The sequence below is a fragment of the Candoia aspera genome, chromosome 11 (genome assembly GCF_035149785.1).
Source record: "Candoia aspera isolate rCanAsp1 chromosome 11, rCanAsp1.hap2, whole genome shotgun sequence".
Taxonomy (NCBI): domain Eukaryota; kingdom Metazoa; phylum Chordata; class Lepidosauria; order Squamata; family Boidae; genus Candoia; species Candoia aspera.
The window spans coordinates 19,547,146-19,574,282 of NC_086163.1; positions in this window are offsets into that span (position 1 = coordinate 19,547,146).

Sequence of the window (27,137 nt, forward strand, 5' to 3'; positions counted from 1 at the left end):
ACACAATTTTCTTTCAAATCAGTTGCCTAGATTAGTTTTTTAATAAATATGTATATTAAAGCATATTTTTGATGAAAAAAGGTTGCTTCTTTCATGCACAATCAGATCCTATTGAAATTAATTGACTTTGGTAATGCATTGATGAGATAAAATATACTAAAAATATAGAGAATAATAAGCAAATGTTTGTATTAAAGCTAGCAGCTTTCAGGTGAAAGTGTGATCAGTAGAACAAAGCTCTCTACAAGTTGCTGAATGGTAAAACATTCTCCAGATCACAGGAACACACAATACCAACAAGTGTGTCTGTGCTGAAAGAAGAGGTGAGATGAAAGGTAAAATACAGATGAAAGGGTATCAACAAAAAGAATGTACTACTAATGAATGAATGAATTCAATTTACATTTTTGCCAGAAAGCCATCACAAGTGAAAGAGTATTGACATGTAAATGAGACTGGAAAATATGTACACCAGATGGATTCAGAGTGGGGGCATGCAGGACAAGAATATCCACTTGTTTGCCATCAGCCATGATTGTTTTCCAAGCATGTTGGCCAAAGGATATGGCATTTCCAAGCTTATGTGGGCCTTCAGAGTTGCTTGTACAATTCACAAAACTTGGAAAACGTAGTAAATTTCAGAATGTAGCATGGAACATAGAATGGAACAGAGCATGTTCAGTCCTATCCTACAGAATTGTTGTAGAGGACCTCTTGACTACTTGGAGATCTCATTCGTTATGATTGGAAATCCTTTAAAAGGCAAAACTCAAAGAATCAGAGACTTCAGTAATTAATCTAAAAACTAGGCAGGCAGTGAAGGGAAGCCAGCCGTCTGTGGTCCCTGAATGTTTGAAGAACATATGCAAAGAGACCTACTGTACATATAGCAGAATTTTTTTACTAGTGGTTGTATGTGTGAATGCTGTCTTGAACATTCTATTCGTATATACAGTAAGTGTAAGGTAGCATCATTCCCATGTGCTAAATATATTCATGTGTGTATGTTTGCGTGTGGGTCTGTGTGTATCTGTGTGTCTGTGTGTATTTGTCTACATATAAGCTCTTGGAGCCCCTAAGGATAGATTTGGTTGCTAGGGGTCTCCTGATCTAAGCTACAGTTATCATCTGTTGCTATTAACTGGATGGAAGTCCAGCTGAGGAAATAGCCTAGCAACCTGGCTGACATGATCCTGTTCATCTCAGATTCCTGAAAGAGTAAGGACTTACTTTATGAGCACAGATAAAAACAAGCTTAATGCCATTTTTAAAACAGTAATATGGAAGTGATTCAACATAGCTTTCTTCTTGAATTTTTTTACAAATTTCCCCAGCCTAATGTATTCTGGGGTTTCCTGATAGTCTGTCATTCAAGTCCTAAACACATCTGACCTCCTTAAGATCATCCAAGATCATCTAGGTGCTGACATGTATTGTGATGAGAAACTTCTCAAGGAAATGTAAATATTAATTCCATTAAGAAGCAGAGATTCAGGAAGTGGGGAAAAAAAGCTTGCATATCTACCATGTGGTATGAGCAATTTGGAGTACTGGATAAAAATGTCTTGCTGAGTAGTTAATAACCAGTGTATCAGTTTTCCATTAGCATATGATATTGTCTTTGTTTGCTTTACACCCACATCTTGAAAGAACACAGAAAGCTTCTGAGAAGAGAATCAATGCTTTCAACAGTTCAGGCATCTTTTTCAAGAGCAAAGAATCCAGTCTTTATTTTTTATGCTTTCCAGTTTCTGTATTTATTGCTTTCATAAGAAACTGTTATGCACTAGGTGTGACTAGTGCTCTGTTTATCCCACTGTTGCCTGACCCTGTCTCTATAGCATTTCAGATGTGAGTGGGGGTTTCCGCAGAGTATGGTAAAAAAAGTCAAGATGGAGGCCACAATGGTACGACTGAAGCTCTACCCATTTTTTATTTTTATTTTGTGCATCACAGTTCTTTGACCATATCCTGCAGACATCACTATACAAGAATCTGCTCCTTAAAGCCCTTCAGAAATAATTTTTATGAGTCCACAATGAAGTCTATGCAAAATCCATCCTCTATAATTGGAATGTGTTAGATAATACTAATGGGATGGGCTTACTGTGGTGCCCCAAAATTCCTCTAACCTAAAGAGACTCTGTTCCTGCTTTAGATATTAACACCATGTACCATAAACAATGGCACTTATTGTGCCCATAGACTGTCTCCTTTCACACCATGGAAAAGACAACACTCTTGTTTTTGTTATATGTCTCCTCTCTAGAGTCACAGTTCCAACTGCTTGCTTTTCACTCTAATGATTTTACTCTCATCTAAACCACATTCAACATCATACATGTTCTTAAACCTCCACATTGGTCAACTATCTTGCCCTCTTAGGCATAAGTATATACATTCACTCACTCAGATGCTAAGGCTTCACCAAGTCATGTCAAGACCTAGTGGCTGTTCGCACACAACCTGCTATGCTTGCCAGTGTTAACTTGGCTTTGGATGCTGAGATTTAGTGTGTTATGAAAACATGGCCTCACTCAGTTGGTTGATGGCTCAGTGTATTGGATCAACTGAGAAAATGAGTCAATTCAGGGACCAGTTTGTTGTGTGAATGCAGTTCACACATCAGGAATAATTTCACTTGCTTGATTATGCTGCAATGTGTAGATGTGAGTCTAGCCCACTGACATTTATTCAGACAAAAACTGAATGTGCCAAGATGGCTTAGCACAGTGTGAATCAGATTATTAAATCTCTGTCCTTCAGACATCTACAAGCAAGCTTGATAAAGGAAACAGTGGTAAGCCATAATATGTGAACCCTAGAAGTTTTACTGCCAAACTAAGCTTGCTTCATTTTCAGTCAGCTGCTACTTCCCACCAAAACTAATGTCTTTTTCTGGACCTATAAATATTTGTTTATTTATCATTTTTGTAACCGATCTGAAGACTGCATACAACAAATCACACACGTCAAAATAGAATATAACATTAATCAAACCTCGTCCCAAGAAGGATTCATTAAACAATTAGCTAAGGTTAAAAGCTCAGGGGAATAAGGTTGTTTCAGCTATTTGGGGGGCAGGGCAGCGAATGCCTCCAAGAGAAGAGAATTCCAGAGCATGGGGGCCACAACAGTAAAGATGTCCTTCTGACTTCACACCAAGGGTTGACTCTTAGCAGACTGAAGTTGCTGTCAACAGGCAGATTCTATCCTGGCAAGGGGATTCTGAAGTATCCTGGTGCTACATCATATCAGGATTTGTAGATGATGATCAGCACTTGAACTGAGCCCAGAAGTTACTGGTAGACAGAGCAACCTCTTCAAAAGTGGTGCTACCCTGTGATGATGGGGTTGACCTGCCAGCAGTCTGGCTGATGCATAAAGCTTCTGGGTTATCTTCCAAGCAATGACTCATAATGAGCATTCCAGTAACCTCACTGAGTGCTGATCAGAGTAATAGCTGACACACCAGCCAAAGATGGGTAAAATTTCCCCTCCACACACACCATCACCAGGGCCTCTATCCACTGTTTATGGGTAGAGCCCCAAGTAAGAAGTCCCCATGAACCAACTACTTCAGGAAGAACATGGCCCCAGCCAGAGTAATTACCAGGGCTCATGTTCCCAGACATTTATTGAACATGGTAACTTCAAGCCATGTAATTAAAGTTTATTTCACTCACCCAGATCCTAACAGCTTCTAGATGTTGATTCAGACTTTCCACAACCTGGGGTGGAGATGTACAGCCAAAAACCATCAGCTACTGATGGCATCTCACCCCAGATTGATGGATGATCTATCCCAGAGCCTTTGTATACATGTTAAATAACATACAGATAGAACCAAACTCTGTGGCACTCCACCTTGGAGCAACCATGGACTTGAGTACTTCCCTTCTACCATGACTAGACTCTGGAGCTGCTCACCAGGTAGGAGCTGAACCACCAAAGCATGGTGGTTCAACTCCTACCCTTACCAAAGTTCAACAACGTACCACCATTGGTGGCATTGGATGACACCAAGAGGGGTCACTCCTGCTCAGGTTCATCAATGCTGTTTCTGCCTTTGAGAGAAAGGAAGAGGATATTGCTATGGTGACTGCATTAATGCAAATCCAACCATATCTGAGAGTCTACAGTTTCTCTATTCCTGCTCTACAAAGGTGTTTCTGTAGCTAAGGCTCATCTTTTATGTTGTTTAGATTTATTGGCTCTTGCTTTCTGGAGTTGAAGCTGGCAAAGAAGGAGAGGAAGACTTTTTAAATAACTGTAGCAGGTGCTAATTTTTAAAATTCCAACTCAATCTACTTGGATTGATCATTGATTTTCTGTGATTCATGAAGCTATTCATAGCTTTCAGTTACTTCTGGCAAGAGTCTCACATCACTTTCTCTTTCTCTCTCTGCCTGGCTGGCTTCTCTTCCATTGTGTTTCTGGATGGGCTTTCTGTCCGCTTCCAATTCTGGCTTCAATTTAGTAAAATAAAAACATGAAACTACAGATCTGTAATGAAGAATTTGTTTGAAAATAATTCCTGTCTTTGAGTTTGTACTTTAGGGAGTCAAATAACTCTAGTAATATTCATGCTGGCTGGAGAACACGCTATTAATAGTTCTGCTAAATAATCATATTCAGAGGTTTTCTCTCACTTCTATATGGCTTTTCTTCTTCTACCTAGCATTTTCCTGCAGGTGCAGGGTCCTCTTTTTGGATCAATGGACAGTATTTCACATGATCGAACGCAGCAACTGAGTCCAACTGGGTGATCTTCATGTCCACATCAATTGTGTCCTGCCACCTTTGCTTCTATATGGCTTTTATTTGCTTAAAAAAATCATGCCCCATATACACATCACACACACACACTCACAAGCACTTTGGTCCGGATCACAAATAAGGCTAAACCATAAGGAGGATTGTTTATTTTTGCTTTGGTGTGATGTGCAAAGTTTCCCATTATGGGTTATGATTCTATGTGGCTCTGACTTATATCTTATTGAGAAAACATGGCTTAGATCCCAGTTAGGTGTAATATATGAATGTTAATATACGATATTCTCATATCACACTAAGGCATATTTTGATTTGCTTGGATTCACCTGGAACAATACATGAATCCAGCCATTGTGTTTAGTAAACCAATAGATTTATGATTTATCATGATGTGGGAATCCAGCCATTAGGGGTCATTCATTAATGTCAAAAGTGTCCCTCCAGTGGGAGGAAATGGGTGGTAACAAATTTGATAGATAGATAGATAGATAGATAGATAGATAGATAGATAGATAGATAAATAGAAACTATGGCTTAATATGACATATAAAACTATGCATTGGCAAAGCCGAGATAGGGTTAGGGTCATTAGATTAAGGTAAAACAGAAACCTGGATAAAGCTAGTACTAGTTAGTGTCAAGGAACAAGTCCGAACCAAAGAGACATGTTAAGAAACAAGGTAGAAGTGAAGAAGAACCAAGAAAAATGCTTGAGCATGGAAGCCAATGTGGCTTAGGTGGAACAAGTATCCCACTTGTATGCTTTCCAGTCCAGGAAGATCCAAAGGTTAGGTGGGGTTAAACCTATCCAAGGCTTGAAGGTACTTTAACAAAAAACTGATACCTGTAAATCAATGGTTTATGTAAACAGTAGGTGTAATGGTATGTGGGAATGACCTTGGGAGATGGGGGGAAGAGATGCTGCCTAGGGAAGGATCAGATAAGAGAGGGCATAGCCCTTTCTCTGCGTAATGGGCAGAGAAAGAAACTCAGAAAGGAACCTCCCTAACTTCTCAGGCTGTAAAAGAGACAGTGGGAGATTTGTACTATCAGACTTACAAGATTCTGTTAATGTAGCCTTACAATAAATTAGCTCATCTGGTTGTGTTTTCTGTCTGGGAAGGCTGACAGTAGGTGAGCCTACTGAATTTATGCAGCCTTATGTGACCTTGGACCCTTCCTAGAGAATTATCAGAAGAGCAAAGGGCTATTGGTGGCAGACCTTGCCTCTGAACACAGGGAAAAAAGAATGGAGCCAGCAAGTGCAAGGCAGCTGGGGGTACCATTTGGAGAGGGGGGAGGAAGTTTCAAGAAAGGCTGCTGAAAGACAGAATGGGAAGGGTGATCATGTGATGACACAGACTTCATCTCTCTGGTTGAGCTTCCAGGTCCTATTTTATCACTTAATCTTTTAAAAAACAATGTGTTTTTCTTTGTTTTTGCTCACTGCTGAACACTAGAAGGAAATTGCACATTTCTTTAACAGCGATTTGTCATTGGATTTTGGTTTTCCCATACTGGAAGACTCCAAAATAGAGGTGGGTGAGGTGGCAAGACAAATGTGAAATGCTAGCCATTAAGTGCCCATGTCTAAATTATCCTATTCCCACTTAACATTTGCCATCCAGAGGCAGAGGGAACATATTAAAGATCTGGGGACATTATCCATTACCCAGCCATGGTCAGAAGTCAACTGATCTAAAAATCATAGCTAACATTAAGGTTGTGCATATTGGGATCCAGATCAGTTCAAATATTCTAACTGATCCAGTAAGTCTATCCAATTTGATTTGGACATTCAACTCATTTAGTAAAAAAAATAAAATAAATCTGTTCTGTTGCTTGAATCAGTTCAGGCTAAATCTCCAAATTATTCCTAACTCAGTTTTACCTGGGCAGATTGAAAGCATTAAAACACACATATGTGTGCATAAAACACGCCTATATGTCTGGATCAGTTTGAGTCAATTTGAATCAGTTCAGACATGTTTAATGCAATCCATCAATTCAATTTGTTGAATTGCTTTAACTGTCTGAATTGATTCAGAGTCACTTATCCACCCAGGCCTAGTTAATATGATTACTCTTCAGCCATGAGTTTAATAATTCCCCCCTACTGACATATTAAAATTATAATTTGTTAATAAGTTTTTAAAATCTCTGGGGACTAGCAAGGCTGCTTGGGATCACATTTGCTTCAATCTATACAATCTTTATCCTAGGATAAAGGCTACTGTTATCTCTGTGAACCTTCCATGTGTTCAAAATAGTGAAGTAGTTCTGCTATGCAGAATTTGACTCCCCCCACCACTGAATTCTTACTTTATGAATTTATTAGCTCTACAGCCATAAACCAAAGAAGTCAAACTCAAAAGAAACTATACAACAATTGAAAGGAAGAAGAGAATGCAAGCAGTAGTTTTCTAGCTAATATACAGTACACATTGGAGAACTAATATGGTGTCAGGCCCAACATAGACAAGACAAGTAGAGATTGTTATGCTGAAACTGCTATGCAGAGATCAATAGAAGAAGCACAAAGCACTCAAGCAATTAAATGGAAACACCAAGTCCCATACTTAGCTACTTATTATAGTACAAACCACCAACTTCTGATAGCCATTTCTACAGCTATGAACATCTGCAAGTAGGATGAAGAAAATCAAGATGGCATCCATAACTGCATGATTAAAGCTCTGCCCCTTTTTAATGTGAACCACATAAAAAGGGGCATGGCTTTGATTGCCCAATTTCAGCTCCCATCTTTCTTTTTACCACCTCCACCCCTCCATCCCCCTGTGTTTATGCTGGACCACGGCTAAAAACGTTGTAACCTTGGATGTTTCCATAATGATCTTGAAGTAGCTGATCTGTAATTAGTGACTCTTACGTGCTTACTTTAAATGGGAACCTTCTAGCTCTGATGCTATTCACTCTAAGATCACCCACAGATGCAATCCTTAGTTTCTGGCCTAAGAGGCAAATTAAAGGCTAATGGAATTGCAATTTCAGATATGGGGCCCAGTTCTTCAAAGGCAAAGCCAAGTGCCTTGTTTTGATTTACTCAATGCCTTGTTTGCTCAGTGTTGTTGCTATGGCACTGTTGTTGTTGGAGACCTGACAGGCCAGATTCTCTGTACTGTACTGTATCTTTAGTACATTAAACTGGCCCTTGGGGTCTGTCCCTTACCCGCTGGGTGTCATATCAGAGAATGGATTAAAAGATTCCTTCCTTGTAAATTAGAACTATTCAATTCCTTCTCTTTCTTTTGTAATTTTAGTTGGAAATTGCTCCTCAATGATGTCATGCCTTATGAATTTTCAAGTGTTATTCATGAGTCACAGCAGACTGCATTTTCTCTTTGTGTGTGTGTGATTGTGTGTGTGTCATACAAACCCCCACACATAGGGTAGGTAAAGGTAAAGGTTTCCCTTGACATTAGGTCCAGTCGTGTCCAACTCTAGGGGGCAGTGCTCATCTCCGTTTCAAAGCCAAAGAGCCGGCGTTTGTCCATAGACACTTCCTCCGTGGTCATATGGCCGGCATGACTAAACGGGACGCTGTTACCTGCCTGCCGAAGCGGAACCTATTAATTGATGTATTGTTGTTGGCATCTGCAAATTTGTAAGTGTTCAGATGCTCCTTTAAAGACACATACATATACACACACATAGCAACAAACATAATTCAGGCATTGTAAAACATATACCAACTGTATATGGCATTACTGTTAAGCCCATCTTCCTTCTGTTATTTGGGCTTCTGTGAAACAGAAACAAGTTGGACCTACAGTCTCAGCAAACTGCAAAGAAGCTCTTAATTCTAAATTTTATTTCACCTGCAGTAATCCAAGCATAATTTTTATTAACAATAGCAAAAATGAGATAGCCTGGTATTCAGAGGGCATAATAACAGACCATTCACATTAGCTTCTTTGGACAAAGAATTTCATATAATTTTCTTATTTTCTCCTTAAAAAGAGAGAAGGGGGAGCTCCAGGATCATTTAATTCTGTAATATTTTTTTTCCAATTCAATCCCTCAATCCTTCTCACTTTTATAGTAGGAAGAATAACGCCAAAGCTCTGAAATCCTGAAAACAACTTCAGAGGTTTGTATGAGCGATAAATTTACCTTTCATTTATATCTGTATATCTAGAGGGCAAATGTGAGTGTCATAATTATTATTTTCAGCAAATAAGTCTAGGTAAGCTTTCCCTTCAGATGTAAATCCCATCCTTTTTTATGAGCAATTGTGATATTTGAGTCGGATGAATTTCTTAGAGTTTTGGCAGGAGGGAGGAACAATAGTTTGTAGAAGGATCCTTATGGATGAAAAATTGCTGAAAATTCAATACTGCACGATACTCATTGTGGCAAAGGATAGAGATAGGAGTGTCTACAAGGAAGAGGGGGTCAACAGAGTCAAGATGGTGGCCGCAATGATGCAAATGAAGGCCTGCCGCTGTAAAAGGGGGCAGGGCATCAATTATTTATTTAGAAAACTTATATGGTCGCCTATCTTATAAATAATAATCCTTGGCAGCTCACAGCAACATTCCATCAAAACAAAAGTAAATATAGTTTCACAAAACCCCACAAAATGCGTTATACTTCCACAGCACCCCAACCTCCCGACTTCCATCCTAGCCCAATCACAAAGTTGTGGCCACTGCCTTGATTTTTTTGATCTCATCCACATGGACAACCCTGGATAAGGACTCAGCTTAAAGCAGTATGTGGCAAGGGATGACTAATGCATTTGCCACAAGTAATAACTGATACGATGGTTTAAAGGGTAGCTTATGCCCTTTTGGAAAAATGATGCCCCCTATTATCCTTTCAAAGAATCTTCCAAGAGCTATTATCTGCATCTGTATTTTATGCCAATCTGTTGAAGACTGCTTGTACTGTGAATTTTGGTTTTTTGATCATCCTCATTCACTGTCTTGTGAAGGGATGCTTTTTATTATCTTTTTCCTAAAGGACAATTTAATGCTCTTGAACCTTGAGAATTTGATAGTGGCAAAGGGGGCTGCGAACCTGTCTTTTTTTTCTTATGGTCCACAGCCTCCCTGGCTTTCCACATTTCAATTAAGTCTTAGGGAAACACATTTTCAGGTGGCAAGCACATTTACTTCCAACAATAGAGATGAAATTGTGTTCAAAAGGTAATCCATATTATTCCATAATCCTAGGGTACAAGAGAATGCAAAAAACAGTTCTTAGAAATATCATCTCCCTCCTCACAAAGGGACAGTGATTTCTTGATAACAATCGCCGTGCTCCTGTTGACGATCATTTCTTCCCTTCTGTTCTGAGCTAGTTTAAAAATGATCTATGGTGGAAGGCATAAACTTAGAAATTGGTCTGAATTCCAGGATTTCTTTTTCAGGGAAGGTAACAAGCATGAAAACTGCCTTCACTACACACAGGATGCAAATCTATCTTTACTCTCACATCAGGCTTAAGAAATACAAATGGAAGATAGGGAAAAAATAGAAGCTAGCTGTACCGGAATTGATTTATCACATGGTCATGTAGCTGTATTATGAGCCAGCCTGAATTTCTGACAGCTACAAAAATGTGAAGTTCTTATCATTGTGTTGATGCAAGCTTATCCCAAGAAAAACCTCTCATTTGCTAATGATTGTCTGTTTTGCAAAGCCCTCTTTTATTTTATTTTATTATTTTATTTTATTTTAGAAAAATAAATGTTACACTGGAACAGATGGCTGGTGAGAAAACAAAACAAAGATGCAGGAAGCTATAATTTCTTTGCTCAAAGTAATATTTCATCTAGGTTTCTGCAGGCAGGCCTTCATTCTTTATACAAGCAAGCCTTCTCCCTTCTTTTATGAGTAAAGATAAAATCGAAATGAAAAATACTGAAAGAAATCCAGGGATCTCTCTCATTTCTCTCTGTAGACCTGGCCATCTGCTTACCATTTTATATTACTTGGTGCTAATCAGGAGACCTTTGAGTCACTTGCTACAAAGCGTATATGGAGATGACTAGTGGCAAGCGTCCATATGTTGTGTGCATAGATTTTGATGGGGAAAAGAAAAAAATGGAGAATGAGACCATTTTTTGAAAGATAGAGGTAAACCACTTTCCTCCCAAGCAATATTTGAAGACTGTATTGTGCAGAATGTATGTCAAAAGTCATGGGAAGAGAAAGAACCTCTGTGCTTAGGAATAGTATACTTTTCAATTCCAAGTCCAATAGGAAGAATGAGTCCCAGCAGGCAGCAGCTCTCAGCTGTCCTAAGCAGGTTTCGACCTGGTCTCTTCCTGCATGGGAGACTATCCAGGAATGGCAAACTTATACATTACACTGGGAAGATGAAGAACATCATGGAAATAGGCAATGAAGAACCATGTCCAGACTGGGAACAGGGATGTTCTGGACCCAAGACGTGTGCTCGATTACGAAGCAGTAATCTGTAGTTTGCATGTTTGTCAAACTGCAAAATCAGCCAGTTGTGTCTTTGAGAGGGGGCACCCAACTTTCAAGTAACTGGTTTGGGGTTCTTAATTAAAAACTAGACTTAATTTGGGGAGCCAATGTTCCAAATAGCTTAGGGCAAACCAAATACTCATTGTCCAAATCAATAAAATATGTTATGTCTCAATACCATGGCGTGGTCCACCAAATACGTTAAGATAATGGTTGCATTCAACCATATTCTATCCAGCCTACCCTATTGTGCAAAGCCAGTCCTTCTACTTCAGCTTAAGAGAAAAACCCTATTTTTAAAAATATGGTTTTGCAGGTAGCAATGTTTGTACTCAGATTTGAATTCTTGTATTGAACCCCAAATGTGATCCAGGGATCAAACATATTCTGGCAAATGACTCCAGTTTATGAATCTCCTTTGCTTATTCATCATATGGCAGTCATTATTTTGTCAACAAGAGTTTGATATCTAGGTCAAAAGTATTATTTCGGGTTTTATTTATTTTTTTGGTGTTAAATACTATCACATTTGCTAACTATCTGGAACACAGTGAGATTTTAATAAGCAAAGCAGAACTCAACACAGAGGGTCCTTTCTGCTAATATCCTCATTATGGAGAAAATTGGGGAAATGCAAAGTTTCTCTTTCTTAACCAGAAGTAATAAGCACGCAAAGAAAATTATGCACACACATTCTAACTTCTAGGCTTCTATTATCAATAAAGCACTGAAGTGATGCACTAACATTATAAGGATAGTAAACACTGATTTGTAACATGCTAGGAAATAAAGTGGGACTTTATTGTACATTCTCTCTTGGTGTCACACTCCGATACTTTCATACAGTTTTACTACATTTCATAGGATTGAAATCTGTTGGAAAGGTATTGGTTATATTCACATGACACACTGACCCAACCCTCCCAAACTACGTTTTAACCTGGTATGATTTGAAAACTCAGCCAGCATGGTTCTGGTTCAATATATCGTGGAAAATCTCACTTCAGCATGGGGGAATATGGTTTGCAAATACAACCAGTGGAATAGTAGTAGGGTATGATACCCTGTGGAGCTCCATAATGATAGCTATTCTCCGTCAAAGCAGTCTTTTCATTTGTAAGCCATGAGATGGTCGCAGACAACACTTCTGCAATCGCTGCCAAATCATAAGAATGAAAGCATTGTAGAGCTATAGTTGGCAGAATGGTGTGTTTATGCAAACTTAACTATCTAAATTACTCCTTGGCAACATAATGCTTGCTGTAATTTATAGGTAACCAAGAAACATCAACAGATCTAACCGAGGTTAAGTCTGCAATGCCAAATCCATCATACAAGGTAATTGTCAGTTTTCTGTAGCTGAATTAGAAAAGAATGTAGTAGCATGCAGGTTTCCCAAACATGAAGAAGTTCATGGCTATGGGGCTATTTATTTATTTATTTATTTATTTGCTTGCTTGCTTGCTTGCTTGTTTGTTTTGTTTGTTTGTTTGTTTGTTTTCTCTTGCCATATGTTCCCAATTCTCTCAAGCTGTAGACATATAAACAAACAAGATTTGGTATCCTTGTAAAGTCTGATGTAATATCATCATCATCATCTTCATCATCATCATCATCATCATCATCATCATCTACTTCTTGCCAGACCTGTAGCTAATGTTCCTTTGATCCTCCCCCAATTTTTTCTGATGAAATGGGATGACCCAGGCTGGCTCAAAGAAACAAGATCCCCAATTAATTGCCCTCCTCTGGTAAGACTGTTGGAATAATTATGGCCGTGCTTCTTACATATAGAATATCACCCCTTCCCGAGCTTTTCACCCTTCCATTCAATCCAAAAGGAAAATCCCAAGATAGGATTCAACAGGTCAACATGGAACTGCTGCAGCTCTGGAAGTGTTTGCAGCCAGGAAGGCAAGAAAAGAAGGAGAGATGAGTTTAAAAAAAAAATTAGCAGACCTTTGGCTATTGTATAATGATAAAGTGTACTCAAAAACACCATGAAAAGTTGTTCTTGAACATCCTAATAAGGCCAAAGAAATGAAAAATTCTTCATAGTACAAGGAAAACTTTTGGCTTAGTATTCATTTTTACTGTTTTCATTGTAATAATCATGACTACCAATCGAAATCCGAAAGAGTTCTTTCTAAAATTTGAAGATAGCTTTCATTTCATTTGGCCCTTCAGAAAGCATACCAATCTTAAATTCAGCAGCCTAAAACATCTGGGATTTTTGGTTAATATATTATATTGTTTTTAATGAAGCAAAAGCTTTAATGTGAGCAATCATCGTAATCAAGGAAAATGGAAATTTTCTTTTGCACCTCTCTTCAAAGGGCTATTAGTATAATTAAACATCTCTCTGACAGTATAAAACTGAGTGGATTCTAAAGATCTGAACTCTTCTCAACATCACACTGAGATCTCAGATGGTGTAAATAATGGTAAACCTGCAGAAACTTTGCTTGAAACTTCATCACCTTTAAGACATTATGCACCCCTCACATGTAGTAGTTCACAGTGAGAATTGCTATTGAGAGCCAGGCCATCTCATCCCAGTGCAAAATGTTCAGACCGTGGAATTAATAGAAAGAGAGTAGATGAGTAACAAGGGAGTAGAAGGAGTAGCAAGGGATAAGATCTGATCACTGCTGGCTTTCAACTACTTCCTTTAATGTCTGCACACTGGAGTATTTATAACTCTTCCCATTGACGTATTTATCTTTCTATGGGCTTTCAAGATGGATACGTTGTTAGTCCATAATAAAATAGATAGTTCCTTTGTGTAGATGCTTTATTTGCAATTCATAATGAATCTGAATTGAATCCGATGGCAGATTTGGCATTCCCAATAGAATGAATGTTTCCTTTATAGAGGACTATCTATTATTATTATCTTTTGCAACTGTATTCCTATTTTCCATTTTATTTATTTATTTTATTCAAATTTTATTACCACCCATCTCCCCCAAAAGAGGGACTCTGGGCGGCTTACAATAAAATCAAGCTGCAACAATACACATTAAAATCTCATAAAAATCAAACACATTACAGATATAAAATGCAATAAATAAATATAAAATGCAAGAGGCTATAAAATTCCCAGCTGGTTGGAGGGGCTCTAGGGTGCGAGCCACCCCCAAGAATGGTTACCCACTTTCCCACCCCACGCGAGATGGCAGAACTGAAGGCCAAAATGATTACAGTTATTATTAAAAACCTGTGGAAAAACAAGCAAGTTGTTTCTGTACTTGCATGAGTAAGATCCTCTTTCTCCACTTCCATACTTATTCAAATGCCAATCTGGTGGTTTTGCTGACCATCATGTATGCCTTGAGTTAGTGCAAGAAGAAATAATAGGAAAACAGCTGAAAAAGTTTTGATGTATATATGGAAAACCATAGAAGTTTGTACATTTTTAACACACTTATCCTAAATGTGATCATTTCACAAATAACTGTTCCTAAATAAAATTTAGAATGTTCCCTAGAGGCGAAGATAACTAGGCTCAGACTCTCATACTTTGGCACATCGTCAGGAAAGACCGATCATTTGAAAAGGACATCATGTTTGGTAAAGTGGAGGGCCAGAAGAAAAGAGGAAGACCTTCAATGCGATGGATTGATACAGTTACCGCAACAATGGATGCAAACATTGGAACAGCCAGGCATATGGCGCAAGACCGAACAGCACTTTGTTCTGTTATTCATAGGGTCACCGTGAGTTGTAAACGACTCGACGGCAACTAACAACAACAATGACAAATAAAATTCAGCTTGTGTATATTTATTTTTCACAAATAGATAAGCCTATGTGCATATTTCCCTACATGTGTAGATTCTTATACAAATCAGGTTGAAAAACTCAGAACATGGGTGTCCGTGTGAGGTCAATGGTGGAGGGACAAATTACATCATAACACAAATAATGCGACTTATGTACTTGAGTCAGATGTCATGACATGATTACATTTGCACAACGACTTCATGATGCCCATGTAGTCATTTTAACTTATCATGGCTTGTCCCAGGTGCTACTATCTGAGAAGTGTGTATTCTGGCACACACACCACATTGTCCCATATATTCAGAAGCTGCAAACTCAGATCATTCATAGAAAAATTGATGCAACAAAATTGTACAGAGAGATAAGGACATTTTCTTTTCAGATTCATCCATCTTTTTATAAGAACGTTCTCTTTTGCTTTTCATTAGAAGCTATGTCACCAATGGGCAACATATGGTATTCCAGGCATTTCTGAACAATTCCTATCAAGGTTTAACCAGCATGGTCAGTGGTAAAGGAACATTAGAATTGTTGCCTTGAGGTCTATATCCCTAAAGTTTCTACATGAATCATCTAATAGCCACAAAACTTTTAAAACACTGGATTTGTAAAATGCAGGTACAAAATGCATTTATCACCTTGTCCTGCAAGTTCCAGGTAACAAAATAACTGGGCTGAAATACTGTGTATCACTGTTATGTGCAGACCATAACATAAATCTATTTTTTTTTCTGTCCTGAAATAACTGTTGATAGTCTAACATCAGGGATCTCCCCCATCCCTCTGCAAAGACCAAAAATCATTACCAACTGTGCAGAAAATGCTACTTAAATCAGTCACATCAGAACATCCCTGATTGGTTTGAGTATTAAGTTAGAAAAGAGAGAGAGAGAGTAAACAAGCCAGAATATCAAGAAATAGAGAAAATGTTGGGGCTGATCAAAAGTTATATAGTCTGGCAATATTTGAAGGAACTTTATTTCTCCCTCAGGACTATTATTTCTTCAACTGAACTGACTCTTATGTTCAAGCAGGGTCATATCACTACCTTAAGAAGGCAGGCTGATATTGATAAGATCTGGGTTTCAAGTGTCTTTGGATATTTAATATGCCAAGGTAGCATAAAGCAGATGCTATTGAGTTTCCCCTATTTTAGAAGCTATAAAGAGAGGGTTTTCTTGCAGAAGATCCAAGGTTTCTTGGATCTTTCTGATGTTTGTAGATAGCCAACACAGACAAACTTCAGCAAAGGATCGTTACCTTGTCGTGGTGCTGGAGCTTGAGCACCTCAATGATGCCATGAGCTAAACCGTGAAGGGCCACCCAAGACGGGAAGGTCATGACAGAGAGGTCAGACTAAATGCGATCCCTGGGGAAGGTAATGGCAACCCACCTCAGTATTCTTGCCGTGAAAACTAAATGGATCAGTACAACCAGAGATATGTCGGTATACCATCGGAAGATGAGACCCCCAGGTCGGAAGATGGTCAAAATGCTACTGGGGAGGAACAGAGGATGAGCTCAACTAGCCCCAGATGTGATGACGCAGCTAGCTCAAAGCCGAAAGGACGGCTAGCGGCCGACGGTGCTGGTGGTGAACGGCGAATCCGATGTTCTAAGGATCAACACACCATCGGAACCTGGAATGTAAGATCTATGAGCCAGGGCAAATTGGATGTGGTTATTGGTGAGATGTCAAGATTAAAGATAGACATTCTGGGCGTCAGTGAACTGAAATGGACTGGAATGGGCCACTTCACATCAAATGACCACCAGATCTACTACTGCGGACAAGAGGACCACAGAAGAAATGGAGTAGCCTTCATAATTAATAGTAAAGTGGCTAAAGCAGTGCTTGGATACAACCCAAAAAACGACAGAATGATCTCAATTCGAATTCAGGGCAAGCCATCTAACATCACAGTGATCCAAATATACGCCCCAACCACAAATGCTGAAGAAGCTGAAGTAGAGCAGTTCTATGAGGATCTGCAGCACCTACTGGACAACACGCCTAAAAGAGATGTTATTTTCATCACAGGAGACTGGAATGCTAAGGTGGGCAGTCAAATGACACCTCGAATTACAGGTAAGTATGGCCTGGGAGAACAAAACGAAGCAGGACACAGGCTGATAGAATTTTGCCAAGACAATTCACTCTGCATAACAAACACTCTCTTCCAACAACCTAAGAGACGGCTTTATACATGGACTTCACCAGATGGACAACACCGAAATCAGATTGATTACATCCTTTGCAGCCAAAGGTGGCGGACATCTGTACAGTCGGTAAAAACAAGGCCTGGAGCTGACTGTAGTTCAGATCACGAACGTCTTCTTGCACAATTTAGGATCAGACTAAAGAGATTAGGGAAGACCCACAGATCAGCTAGATATGAGCTCACTAATATTCCTAAGGAATATGCAGTGGAGGTGAAGAATAGATTTAAGGGACTGGACTTAGTAGATAGGGTCCCGGAAGAACTCTGGACAGAAGTTGGCAGCATCAGGAGGCGGCAACAAAATACATCCCAAAGAAAGAGAAAACCAAGAAGGCAAAATGGCTGTCTGCTGAGACACTAGAAGTAGCCCAAGAAAGAAGGAAAGCAAAAGGCAACAGCGATAGGGGGAGATATGCCCAATTAAATGCAAAATTCCAGAGGTTAGCCAGAAGAGATAAGGAATTATTTTTAAACAAGCAATGCGCGGAAGTGGAAGAAGACAATAGAATAGGAAGGACAAGAGACCTCTTCCAGAAAATTAGAAACATTGGAGGTAAATTCCAGGCAAAAATGGGTATGATCAAAAACAAAGATGGCAAGGACCTAACAGAAGAAGAAGAGATCAAGAAAAGGTGGCAAGAATATATAGAAAACCTGTATAGGAAGGATAACAATGTCAGGGATAGCTTTGACGGTGTGGTCAGTGAGCTAGAGCCAGACATCCTGAAGAGTGAGGTTGAGTGGGCCTTAAGAAGCATTGCTAATAACAAGGCAACAGGAGACGACGGCATCCCAGCTGAACTGTTCAAAATCTTGCAAGATGATGCTGTCAAGGTAATGCATGCTATATGCCAGCAAATTTGGAAAACACAAGAATGGCCATCAGACTGGAAAAAATCAACTTATATCCCCATACCAAAAAAGGGAAACACTAAAGAATGTTCAAACTATTGAACAGTGGCACTCATTTCACATGCCAGTAAGGTAATGCTCAAGATCCTGCAAGGTAGACTTCAGCAGTTCATGGAGCGAGAATTGCCAGATGTACAAGCTGGGTTTAGAAAAGGCAGAGGAACTAGAGACCAAATTGCCAATATCCGCTGGATAATGGAAAAAGCCAGGGAGTTTCAGAAAAACATCTATTTCTGTTTTATTGACTATTCTAAAGCCTTTGACTGTGTGGACCATAACAAATTGTGGCAAGTTCTTAGTGGTATGGGGATACCAAGTCATCTTGTATGCCTCCTGAAGAATCTGTATAACGACCAAGTAGCAACAGTAAGAACAGACCACGGAACAACGGACTGGTTTAAGATTGGGAAAGGAGTACGGCAGGGCTGTATACTCTCACCCTACCTATTCAACTTGTATGCAGAACACATCATGCGACAAGCTGGCCTTGAGGAATCCAAGGCTGGAGTTAAAATCTCTGGAAGAAACATTAACAATCTCAGATATGCAGATGATACCACTTTGATGGCTGAAAGTGAAGAGGAACTGAGGAGCCTTATGATGAAGGTGAAAGAAGAAAGTGCAAAAGCTGGCTTGCAGCTAAACCTCAAAAAAACCAAGATTATGGCAACCAGCTTGATTGATAACTGGCAAATAGAGGGAGAAAATGTAGAAGCAGTGAAAGACTTTGTATTCCTAGGTGCAAAGATTACTGCAGATGCTGACTGCAGTCAGGAAATCAGAAGACGCTTAATCCTTGGAAGAAGAGCAATGACCAATCTCGATAAAATAGTTAAGAGCAGAGACATCACACTGACAACAAAGGCCCGCATAGTTAAAGCAATGGTGTTCCCTGTAGTAACATATGGCTGCGAGAGCTGGACCATAAGGAAGTCTGAGAGAAGGAAGATCGATGCTTTTGAACTGTGGTGTTGGAGGAAAATTCTGAGAGTGCCTTGGACTGCAAGAAGATCCAACCAGTCCATCCTCCAGGAAATCAAGCCAGACTGCTCACTTGAGGGAATGATATTAAAGGCAAAACTGAAATACTTTGGCCACATAATGAGAAGACAGGACACCCTGGAGAAGATGCTGATGGTAGGGAGAGTGGAAGGCAAAAGGAAGAGGGGCCGACCAAGGGCAAGGTGGATGGATGATATTCTAGAGGTGACGGACTCGTCCCTGGGGGAGCTGGGGGTGTTGACGACCGACAGGAAGCTCTGGCGTGGGCTGGTCCATGAAGTCACGAAGAGTCAGAAGCGACTAAACGAATAAACACACAACACAGACAAAACTGGTAATGGTAGTTATGATGTTGACTAGAAAAAAGGTTATGAAATATTCTCTCTCTCCCTCAGGTGTGTCATATTGGGTAGGACTGACCTCTGTGTTGTGTTGGGGGAAAATGTTCTCTAACTGATTGTCCATCTCTTTTTAAGTGTACTTCAACAGCTGTTCCATCACCATTTTGGAGATTTCTAAATGTGGCATAGCATTTTTAAAAGCAGTTCTCCCCAATTAATCAAGTTGTGTTTCTTGTTGTTCTTCTCCAACAGAAATGCTTGACTTCCACAGACACACCAGCTTAATGCCTGAGCTTGATATCAGTAGAGCAGGGAGCTGAAATCAAAATCAATAACGAGCCTGTCCTGGACCACAAACAAACACTGCAAATAAAATGGCCTTCCACTGTAAAGGTAATTTAAAAACCCAACATATTCAATACGTTCTCTATTGATTATTTCACTAAGAGTTTCTGAAAGCTAATGGAAGCAGCTGGCACCAGCTTTAGTACACATATGGATGCTGTTGTCCTAGCAACGGCTGAAAAAAAAAAGTGGGGGGAGAAAGATCTCACCAGGCAAATGCAATGGAAATGCAGCATCTTGCAGAGAGAATAAACTAAATGAAAGCATTAAAGAATGAGCATGACTCTATCCTCCCCTTCCCACCCCACATCCAATTAGATCAGTACCCTGTTGGAATTGCAGAGTACAGGACTGGAAAGCAACGCCAGTTAATAGAAATAATGGCCTGCATTATTTGCGTGATATGACATACAACATTTCGCCTCCCCAGGTACACGCTAACATTACTCCCACCAATGAATGTTTAGACAGTATCAATCAACTATAGAGTGGGGTGTTATGGAAACTGCTTAGAGATAACTCAGCCAACCCTGCCTGTGCTGCCGAGCTATATCCTTGCCCATTTCTCTCACCAAACTACCCCTATGGATGGGTGTTCCTCTTTCTTATTTTTAAAAAAATAATGTTTATATGATTTGAGCCCAGCCTTGGAAAAAGACAACTAACCAAAAACAACAAGAACGAGTTCAAATTCTTTAATCGATTAACAAAAGCACTTGGAGGCAAACCTATCATGAAATCTATTCAGCAGCTATCGCGAAAAAATGGTAGGGGATGGGATAAAAATGATTCTTGCAATAATTCGAGATGCAAGAGGCTGATGTTTGCAAGGAGACTAGACAACAATCAGGAAAGTATGTCTAATGGAATGGAAATCAAGCCTAGTTTTTGTTTTAATGTGGTTCTTCTAAAGTACCTATAACATGGGATTGCAATGATATTTGATGGAAAACTAGACTATTATCATAGGAATAAAAACACCCACTGTCACAATGAGTAACCTGACTCACTAATGACCCACCTGACTTCACCCCAGGGTAAATGAAAGTCTGGTCTGAATTAAACCACTCTCTGTTGGAATTTGGCTGGATCCAATGCCCACCCTAATTCTTGTTGCTCTTAACAGTCTACCTTTAGGCAAAGCTTACTAACCCCTAATGATCTGATGGTTGAACTGTATGATGTGCCCTGTACCCCCATCGTGTCCCGATTAATTCCCAAATGAAACCACATCTAGGCAACTTTGCTTCTAAACAAGTGCTGCAGTGGCATATTAGTTAATGCCAAATAGGCAATAAATTTTATCAGGCTTGTTGTGACATTCAGTTTGCTTTCAGATATGAATTCATGATGAGCAATGAATTGCAAAGAATATCAGTATATCAGCACCTAGGAGTCTGTCAAGCTGATGTCCTTTGGAGATCTGTATTTGCTTGATGCAAGACTCAATAGCAGTGATAAGATGTGTTAGAGATACAAATACACACACACACACACACTGTACATAAATATAGCCACCTAGAGTTGTTGGTAAGTGAGCAGCCTTAGAAATGGAAATAATAACAGCAACAACAATAATAATAATGCATATCTGTATAGACAAGATATGGCTACATTAATCATGCTAATTCTCTCTGCTCTGAATCGTGCATTATTCAACAGGGGGGAAAAATAGATTTATTTAAAAACACAGACTCACAGGCTAGAATATGGCACAGTCTTTTCTATCCAGCCAGTTTCCCCCTCCTCCCTCTCCATCCCCACCCCGCAAATGCCCCGTATTTAAATCAAAGCTTTGATTTGTGTTTTCTTTCCAGAAAATGAGTTGGAATATTACAGAATCGGTTGTGCCAGATGAGCAAATTGTGATTGACAAAACGAAATTTGTTAATACAGTACTTTGTGTCAGTTGACAGAAAATGTTATCAACAGAATAGATGAAGGGGTTCTCTTTTTTTCTTTTTTTTTAAAGAAGTTTGCAGATGGAATGGCTTTGATCTTTCTGATGAAAAGTATTCTGTTGACAGAATAGACTGGAGATTTTTGTGGGGGAGGCATTTTTCTCCATACAAGGGGTTTCACTCATTGATAAAATGCATTTGCGTCCCCAGATGTTTTGCCTGAGCTGTCAAGTATTCTCCCCGCCTGACATGAGCCAATCACGTTGTCATCAGCGAAAAAGCTGTCTTTCATTAGGAGCTAAAAGAGAAGCTGAAGGCATTACAAGGAGGCCATCCTGGTCCCGCTGAATTGTTAGCTATGATAATGGAGTTACTTCAGTGCTTGCTAAATAGCAATGAAGGCAAACATTCTTCTGGAAGAAAGATTGATATTACCCCCTCCTTCTGTGATCCTGCTTGTAAAAACTTTGTTTGATGCTCAAGACTAAAAAGCGGATGCATTACCTTGGAAGCCCATCATGGCATGGGCCCAGGTTACCTGAGGAACCATCTCATCCCAATCACATCGAACTGTCCCACCCGGTCCAGCAGAAAGGGCATGTTTCTGACCCCATTGGTTAAAGAATTCCGACTGGTGGGCTTGAGGAGGAGAGCCTTTTCTGCCGTGGCCCCCGCCCTGTGGAACATCTTGCCCCTGAGGTGAGGTTGGCCCCCACTCTTCTGGCCTTCCAGAATGGCATCAAAACTTGGCTCTGCCAACTGGCTTGGGGGTCCAAGAGTGATGGGCAGCCCTGGGGATGGTTGGTGGCTTAAGACGCTCTCTCCACCTTTTAGTTTTTCTCTTTTAATTTTGTATCTTTTGTATTTTTTCTATTTTTATAATGGCTTTATTTGTAAGCCACCCAGAGTCACTTTTATACTGATATGGGCAGTGCATAAATTTAATAATTAATAAATACATAAATAACCAGCTATGATATTTTATTGTGGCACCAAAATTCAGTTGGGAACTTTGTGCAAAGCTCTGGGTTTAGGGACCCCCAGGGGTATCTGCAGGACATGGTCAAAAAAGTCAAGGTGGTGGCTGCAACAATGTGAACAAAGCTTCACCTGCATTGCACTTAAAGAGTAGACTGAGTTTTAATCACTCTACCATCTTGACCACAATCTTTGGACACCTCCAGGAAACACCTATTTACCCACAACAATTTCAGCATGTGCCCATTTTCAGATACCATACTGAGTTTGAAGGTATCAGAAAGAAGGTTCAGTCATGCCGTGTATTTAGATTTTGGGTGGGAACTGAAGTGTCAGTCACATCCCTTGGAGCCATATGTGACCCAGAGCCTGCCAGATCCTCATCCCTAATCTGCAAGAGAAAAAAGAAAGAAGAGAAAGATGCATAGGAGAACATGAGAATGTAACTTTAATTAAAATGGGCTCATATGAAAACATGTTATTCATGTTCTTTTTCCTCCTTGTTTTCTCTCTCTTTCTGTTTGTGCTTTTTAAAAAATAAGTAAGGCCATTTTCCTGAATTTCTTAAGTTTTTATCAGGGCACTGGGAGTGCTGCTGCATTTCTGCCCAAACATTTTGTAAGGTTTTATGGTGTTCTGTTTTCTAAATAAAACTGTCAGCTTTATTGCTGCTTTCATTAAAGTGTTTCATTGTATTCACAGTGACTTCAGGGTACAAGGAAAGAATGCTCTTGTGTTGGGAATGGCCAAGTCATTGGAAGAGAATTTCCCCTTGCATAATGCCTACATAAATCTGTTTATTTGAAAACTTAACTTCTTGCCAGGAGTTTAGTTCTTATTAACCTCTGAGGCTATTCTCCATCCAAGATGCTTGAACTGTTCAGAAATAATCCTATGCCCAAAACAATCATCTGATTTCTAGATGTTTTCTTCCCCTCCAAGGGACTTCTCTTTCTTTGACCTCCTTCTTGGGCCACTTTAGGATTCTTTTGGTGAGTATTTATCAGCTTGCTTTATAGTTGGAGTGCACTGGATTTGTGGTATTTGTTCAGCGTCTTTACATTGCTTGGCTTACACTCAACTGTTCCTCATCTAGAAACTTCCAGTGGCAGGAATTCTCTACTGATGTCTTCTCTTGGGATTTAACTCAAATATAGAATCCTATAAAAGCATATACAAAAGGACGTATATGCATATTGTTGCTCAAGAGCTGGCAATTCAGCAAATTGTAGGGTTGGAAAATATCAGTTTGAAAGCTTGTTTCAAAAAAAAAAGAATCCTTGTAACTAAGCACACAACATATATCATATTGAGAGGTGTTAGGTAAACCTTTAACTGTTGTATTAGTTCTCTGTATGCTGGGAAATTTAAACAACAGGGGAGGTAATTGAGTACAGTGAGTTTGCAGTCTCCAATCATACAGTCCATTGCATAATTCAGTCTTCTCCAACCTTCTAGACAACTTCCAGAATTCTATAATCATCAGGATCCAGAAATCTGGGAGCTGCAGCCCTAAGGTTGGAGATTAGGAAACATTTGTCCAACTTCATGCTTCATGTATGAGCCAGACCACAATCTCACAAGTTTATTTCAAGGTTAAAAATGAGGTGATGTTTACAGAACACTTTGTACTGTTATGGAATTTGTGAACATAGCACTTTGCACTTCTGAACAATCTGCACTGAAAAACTCAGATTTAGCTATACATGTCTTGAAACAATATCATAATATGCTCTCGCCTTATCCCTTGATCGTCTTTCTTGGTTCCATTGCATTATTCCCCTTATTTATTTCATCTGCAAATAGAGAAGGCGAGGAGAATCTTTTTGTTCCAAGAATGAATAACTGATGAGATATACGTTTGACTGTTGTTTCAAAAGAAAGTTCCCTGCTTTGGAGAGGATACTCATCAGAAAACAATGGCTGTCTTCATCACTTTCACAATTTACAGCAAGGCTGCAATTAAAATCTTCATGACCTTTGAAAAGTCTCTGCTTCAGTGATGAAACAATTGTTGTATAAAAACATTTTTTTCCAAGAAAGCCAATGCCTTTCCCAGCACTTCATCAACCTAATGTTTCTTAAACAAAACTCACTTAGTGGCTGGTCTTTGAGGAAGAGTGTGTTGTACAATAGAGGACATCATGCCTCCATTCCACAGAGCCTGGGTCAATATTCCTATTCAGGAAACCTGTCCATATATTTCCTCTCTGTCTAATTAGAAAGTCCAGGGATGGATCAAAACTGGGTCAAGATTCTACCCCAATCTCTATGTATTTAGAGTGAGTATAAAAGCTGCTTGTGCACATAACACAAGCCCTCTTCCATGTGTCTGGGCTTCCAATCATGGTGGGTACCTTGGGTGTAGGGAAAGAATGTCAATGGAATTCTCATGATGGCTTCCAGAAATTCTCACGATGGCTTCATTGATTTGAATGAGTCTACAAATGGATGTGTGTCCATTAATTTCAACAGGTTTATTCTAAGTATAGGTGACAGAGTATGGATCTCATCAGAAGTATCTTGTACAATGTTAGTTAAGGGGACCCAAGTAAGGAAAGCTTGCATTCATAGCCAAGAACGCTTCTTCTTGAGCAAAACCACTTTGTAATTGCTATTCCAGGTAGAAATCATTAAACAAAGAAAACAGCTATGTCATGGCAAGGAGATAAATACAAATCTCTTTTAATAGAATACGCAAACACATATAATGCTACACACCATGTTATCAGTCATTTGCCCTTTACAAGGTCAAACATACCCAAAACATCTCCTTTGCTGCAGTGATCCTAAAGAAATTATAATGTGCACTCAGAAATGCAGCCACATGATTTCTGACAAGTGTCACTTTCCCCCTCTGCCACATTACATTTTCTAATATTTAGTTTTCTGGCATTCTTTTTCATTGTTCCCTTCTTTCTTGTGCCTCTCTGTGTAGATTAGAAAGGTTCTTAACTGTTATCTGTAATAGATTTTGCCAGTAGCAAAATTCATGCAGGCATAATAGAGGAACAAAAGTACTCCGATGAAATTGCAACCATAATTTCCAGTCGCCTGACATTTATTGCATATTGCTATTAGAATTCAAGTGCCTATTTGTTTTGTACTTTGCTTTTATTCTTGAATCACAAATGTATAATGGAAAAAAGATATTTTAAATGGCAAGTTAAGTATCACTGATCAACATGAGGCGCCAAGAATAATCAATATTACTTAAACACACTCCTAGGCAATTAATTTTTAAAGGAATCAAATTGTTGCACCTCATCAAAATTTATAACAATACAATAAAGGATGTTACATTTTTTATTGTTTAATTAAAAGCAACATTTAGCACTCACACAGCTAAGTGCTGGAGCATTAGGACACAACATTTCCTGTTTATCAGCATGAGATATACAAACAGGACTTGTAGAACATTTTATATTACAGGAGTTAATTAGACTTTATTAAATTTCATATGCTTATCAAATTATTGAGCATGATAACTTCAGAACCCCAGAGAAATATTCCTGTAATGTGTCCAATTGTAAATGAGGCATCCTTAATCAATTTGGCACTTTCATTTAACACAAGAAAGTTTTATGGAAAACTCTTTTTGTGATCTAAATGGCAAAGCCACCCACAGTAACAAAGAGGGAGATCCCAAACACCTAAGATCACCCTTTATGCTAAGCCATGGTTTGTTAAGTCATGGTTTACTGACACAAGCACAACTGGGTAGATTTGCACAACACAGTAAGCTATCAGCCACAATATGTAGGCCACAATGGCTGGGTTTGTATAATATGCTAAGCGAATCTCACAATTGCTTCGTCTTAATTTGTCTTGCCAATTTGCCAGTTGGGAGTTATGAGCCCAGCTGAAGTGTGCTGTTCCTTTTATTTTATTTTTAAAGCCATTTCTTTATTTAGAGATCATTCTAACTCTGCAGTAGCCTCACCAAACAAGGATAGGAGAGGCAATTTGAATGGACCCCAGATATTAGGATTGCACTAACACAAAAAATGAATTAACTGCTTGTTTGGTTTTTTTAGCATTACAAATAAAAGAGATTCAAAACAAAAACATAGAATCCATACATGATTATGTAAGATAAGTAGGTATACAATTTGTGATTATGGAAAATAGATTTTCTTTCGTTTTTGTTATGTTGTTGTAAATCTTAATACATTGTGTTGTTTCGAGACACTGATATTTGTATAGTGCTGTGCTGTTCATTTGAGAAACCCAAGATGCACATGTTCTGTAAGAAAAGCAAGCATCATAGGTTTCCATGGCGGATTATGTCACAATACAAGCCTTGACCCTTATGTATGTCAGCGCACATACCGAAGGAGCAGAGTTTGCATCAAACATCTTTCTCACTTTGACACACTTTCTCCAATGGAACACCAGTACTAAGTATGGACT